The following is a 6,064-nucleotide window of genomic DNA, read 5'->3' on the forward strand; positions in this document are numbered from 1 at the left end:
ACAACAATAACAACATACAAAGTGAAATCTAAAAAAAATAATAGAAATACGTAGATTTTATTTTTATTTTATATGAAATAAAAAAATTATTTTCGAGAACATGTTTGAAAATGAGAATCACCTCTATGTCATTGTTTTAACTCAATTTTTGAATTGTATAGTACAAAACAATAAATCAATATGCATCTATTATTTATCTATTTATGTGGCACATTTTTTTTAGATTATTTCAAATTAAAGAATGTCAATTTTTTTATATTTTAAAATGTTTAATTTTCAAAAAACTTATTGTATCAATAATGAAATGATTTATGGCCGCACAAATATTTAAGACTTGTTTCAGACAATAAATTTCAAAAGTCTTATTTTCTTTCTTAATCAACACTATCACTTGTCAAATTGTGCCGCATAGATTAAAACAAAAGAAATATTTAAATTTGTAAAAAATTATGAGAGGTGATTCTGAATTTGGTAGGGTAATACGACCATTGTATAAGGTTGTGGCAGAATAGTAAGTATTAAGTATTCTTTCATCTTTAATCAAATATCTTAGGTTTGAATTTTGAGAAAATAGAGTCCCGAGCACTTTACACTCTAAAGTAGGACTTTCTAGCTCAAATTCAAGTTAGTCAGACTCCAAAACATATAACGGATATTAGTAAAAACAAATGGTATAGGCAAGCATGCACCCAATTGATGCCTATAAATAGAAGTCCCATCCAGTAGCCCTCACAATAAACAAAACCAACAAAGTCTCTCCTTTACTACTAGTAAGCAAAATATCAAACTCTTTACACAACCAAAAATTTGCATCCAAATCTCAAATACAATGGCACCAAACAAGAAAAACATATCAAATATAGGCCAAGAAGCCTTTGGTCTTCTTGATGAACAACAACTCTATGCAACAAAGGGAAAAAATAGGTCTCAAGCTCCTCCTCCTCCTCCTTCTTCTTCTTCTTCTGTTGTTGCAGTTAAAACAACAAATCAAAATTACTTTTATTATAACCAATATCAACCACAAAAATCTAATGTTGTTCAATTCAAACCAAGTGAAGAAAGAGTTATGAATAGTTATGAAGCTGTGAAGGTACATGGAGGAGTTCTTATTTGTGATTATTCCAAGAGAAAACCAAAAGCTATGACTTATTACTAAGCATAAGCAAGTTAGGAACCAGAGTCAATTAGTAAGTTCAGAATTATGTGTGTGGTCTTATTATACCGATATGTAAACATATGTAATGGACTCAACTGAATCTGTAGAACCCACTCTAGTCCGCATGTGTTAATGAGCGTCTTAAGTGTGTGTGTTTTTGTTTGTAACATGTACGTACACCTTTAATTTGCATTTGTATATATGGTCGATGAATAATATTCTACTTTTAAATGACAAATTGTGCTCTCCTTTTTTACTTCTAGTGTCAATCATAAATACTTGAATGATGTGAATGATACACAGTTAATCTCCAGATTACCTTATAAGGTGATGAGTCATTTGTGAATTAATCATTGAGTGTGCGAACAAAATTCACATAATAACTAAAAAGAAAACAGAAAGTGTTGTTTAGTGATGACTTTAATAGTGAGGAACCTTTTTTCGAAAAAACTAGGCAAACCTAGTCCATATAAAATATTAGGGTATCCAAAGTATTCCCTTCTCCAATTATATAATCCAATTTGCACGTGTTCAAAATAAATAATCCAGATACCTAATGACATATTCTAATATATCAATCATTTATTTACCTCTAATTTGTAACATATAGTTAGTACTAGATTATATCGGAGAGGCCGCAATTAGAATTAAAATTTGATGGATTTGTCATTAGACCAAGTCTAGAGCCGTTAAAACGGGCTTAACCCACGGGGTCGGCCCAATCCAACCCCTTATTGGGGAAGGGTTGGGATAAGATTTTTCAAGCTCATTTAAAACTAGGGCTTATAAGTCCGGCTCATATAAGTCATTGGCCCTTGAGGCTTGATCGGGGTCAGGTCAGGGTCGGCCCATGGGCCAAAACTTTTTATTTAAGGGTAACTTACAATAATCTCACTAGTATATAATCTAAGTACTTAAATACACGCTATGTTGTAATATTATAAATTATACCATATTTTGGTATGTCTAGATACATATATCTCGGAATATATGGACTCAAAATGAGGTTATTTGCTCTAGATACACTCTATCCAAGTAGATTTGCATGTATCTAGGATACATAGACAAATCTCGCGCCCTCGCCTCCCTCCCATCTTGCTTTCAGTCTCTTATCTCGCTTGCGTATCTGGTATGCGAGATACATGCTAATTACACTAGATTTTTTGCTAGTGTTATTGAAATAACATCATTGTTTGCCATATTTGATTTGAAATCTTCTCTTTTTCTTTATGTTATAGAATTATAAGTTTGAAAAGAAAAAAAGGGCTAGCCCGCCCCAGCCCTCGGCTCTTCTAGGGTTGGGTTGGGTTGAGCATTTTTAGGCCCTTCCAAATGAAGGGTCGGCCTGCCCTAGCCCTTCAAATTCTTTGGCCCGCGAGGCTTGGACCGGATGGAGCTGGGCCGACCCTTTTTGAGAGCTCTAAGACCAACCTTTTAAAGCTTATAACACTTCTGTTGTTTATTTACACACTTTTAAAAAAATATTAATTAAGGTATAGTTTTTTTTCATTAATATTTACTCTATTCACGTGTCATGATTAAAGTGTTTATAGTCTTAAAGAATAATTACTACTAAGGATAAATTAGGGGGGGAAAATACATTCGTATGACTCCATGATATTAGATGCCATATGGATTAGCATTCAATTATTTTTCTCTTTTTATTTAAAGTACATAAAAGAGAGATTGGAAAGATCATACATATACTTTCAGGAGGGACTTAATTAGTCAGTTAATCAGATGCTTAATTCCTCTAATGATGAATTAATATCTTTTTTATTAGTTTGGATTAAAGGAATATTAACTAACAAATTAGATGAAGCTTAGAAGGAATCTAATTCAGACCAACATACATCATATCTTTTGCTCTTTTCATTTTTTATTTATTGAGAAAAGATAATGTTAGGTAACATCTTATTTTTAATATTAATTGTTACCATGCAACTTCCACATGATTATTCTTAATTTTAACATCAACAAGTGTGACAAGAATAAAGGAATTATATAGGTTTAATTAGTTGCTATATAGCTAGTCAATATTACTGTACTTTGGTCAAATTAAATTAAACAAAGATTCATGGAATATTTAATTTACACCGAAAGTATACATGGAGTACGTAATTCAAACAACAATAACAATATACGAGTGTCATCTCACAATTAAAGTTTAAATAAATAGATATACGTAGATTTTATCTCTATGTTATATGAAATAAAAAGATTATTTTTAAAACATTTGTAAATGAGAATCACCTACTATGTCATTATTTTAAATTAATTTTTGAATTGTATAGTACAAATCAACCATAAATCAATATGCATATATTATTCACGTATATAAGTGGCACATTTTTATTCCGACTGTCTCATGAGAATGTCACATCTTTATATTTAAAAATAATTTAATTTTAAAATTTTTATTTTACCTTTAATGTTTAAGACTTATTTTAAATAACAAGTTTCAAAAGTTTTATTTTCTTTCTTAATCAACTCTATCACTAGTCAAACAATATCACGTAAATTGAAACAGAAAAAACATATAAATTTGTTAAAAAATTACGAGAGATGATTTTGAATTTGGTACGGCAATACCATACAACCACTATACGTTTGTCATGGAATAGTAAGCACTAAGTACTCTTTCAATATCTTTAATCAAACATCTCATATTCGAGTTCTGAGAATATAATTGCAAGTGCTTTACGCTTCAAAATAGTACTTTTCGGCTCGAATTCAAATTTATTAGACCCCAATACAAATATTAAACCCGAGTAAAATCTTAAAATTAAAATGATAGGCAAACACCATTTAAGATAACACTTCCTTTACCCCCCCCCCCCCCTCCATTTTGATGCCTATAAATAGGAGTCATATCCATTAGCCCTCACAATAAACACAACCAACAAGTCTCTCCTTTCTACTAATAATAAGCAAAATACCAAACTCTTTACACACAACAAAAATTTGCATCCAAATCTCAAATACAATGGCACCAAACAAGAAAAACATATCAAATATAGGCCAAGAAGCTTTTGGTCTTCTTGATGAACAACAACACTATGCACCAAAAGGAAACAATAGGTCTCGAGCTCCTCCTCCTCCTCCTCCCTCCTCTGTTGTTGTTAAAACAACAAACCAAAATTACTTTTATTATAACCAGTATCAACCACAAAAATCTAATGTTGTTCAATTCAAACCAAGTGAAGAAAGAGTTATGAATAGTTATGAAGCTGTGAAGGTACATGGAGGAGTTCTTATTTGTGATTATTCCAAGAGAAAACCAAAAGCTATGACTTATTACTAAGCATAAGCGAGTTTAGGAATCAGAGTCAATGAATTCAGAAATATGTGTGTGGTTTTATTGTATCGATATGTAATGGGCTCAACTCGATCCGCAGAACCTGCTCTAGATCCGTCTCTGAATTCAGAATTAGTATGTTTTTTTGTTGTTTTTTAGTTTGTCAACACCTTTGGCATGTATGGTCGATGAAGTTAGAACTTGTACATGTATGGTGATGTTATATATTTCAATTTTAAATGCTAAACTATGTTCCCTCTTCGTTTTTCCCCCTTATTTTTAGTCATTGATTACTCTATCAGTGTTTATATTTGCGTGAATTTAGAATTTTTAAAATATAACCAGACTTTATTAATAAAAGGAAAAAATAATACATTAAGCGAAAATTGGTCTTTGTTCCTCAAGATAAGTAACTCAACTTTCAATCAAGATAAGCCTTTTTGTAAGGCGTTAGAAAATACTCCCCCATTCATATTTACTTGTCTTATTATTATTATAAGTCATCTAATATTGGGAAGTGGATTGAAAATAACTAAAGTAACAATAATAAGAAAATATGTATAACGTGCTAAATTATCACTTGATTTTCAAATGAAATAAGTTAAAGAAAATATCGATTTTTAGTTTTCTAGATAAGTAATCCTGTCGAAATAAAATCAGTTTAAACTTTCTTTTATTTTGATTAAGTATTCAAAATGTATGTTAATCATGATGATAAATAATCCTAGGATATCGAAAAACATAACATTCCCTAGAAAACAATTAGTAATAATTATATCCACATAGCTCCATGATTAGATTCCAAAGGGGTTGATACTAATTAATTACTTTTTTTCCTTTTCTTTTTTAATTTATATTTATATTTATATTTATATTTATAAAGTATATAAAAAGGAGATTGGAAAGATCATATATACTTTTAAGAGGAACGTACTTAATTAATTAGCTAGTTAATCATATGCTTAATTCCTCTCTAATGATGAATTAATTTATATTAAGTTCGGATTGAAGGAATATTAACTTAACATATATGAAGCTAAGAAGGAATCTAATTCACAGCAACATACAAAATGGTGAATCTTTTGATTTTTGCTTTTTTTTAATAGAAAAATAATGTTAGATTAAAAAAACAACATATGAATTGTAGGAATTAATATATATATTTTTAATAGTGTGAGGAAAATCTTGTTCATTTAGTTTAAAGGAGACATTATCTTAAGTCTTAACATGTTAAGAATGCATTTTCAGTTGATTTTAGCTCAACAATCAATATTAGAAGGGATGATTCAAACGAGATGAGTATGAGCATGACGATGATGATGTGTGAGGCCCAATTTACTGCATATTTGCTTTTACCTAAAGTTTAGAGACGCACACGTCAGAGAAGCTTGTATATGGACTTCGAAGCCCATAAATACCTGAACATTATATGGATGATAAATAACGAATATCTATATTAACCTATGAATCTTGGCGATGAACTTTGTGGAATTTAGTTTGAACGGAAAGATTATTGAATATAATATTCGAATAAAATCTCATATTAATAATTAAAAAGAAAACTACATATCAAGTGTAGAAAATCCTTTAAGAAAAAATCATGCGAGTTT

Source organism: Solanum verrucosum, unplaced genomic scaffold, assembly GCF_900185275.1.
Source record: "Solanum verrucosum unplaced genomic scaffold, falcon-dt-bn FXZP01000255.1, whole genome shotgun sequence".
Taxonomy (NCBI): domain Eukaryota; kingdom Viridiplantae; phylum Streptophyta; class Magnoliopsida; order Solanales; family Solanaceae; genus Solanum; species Solanum verrucosum.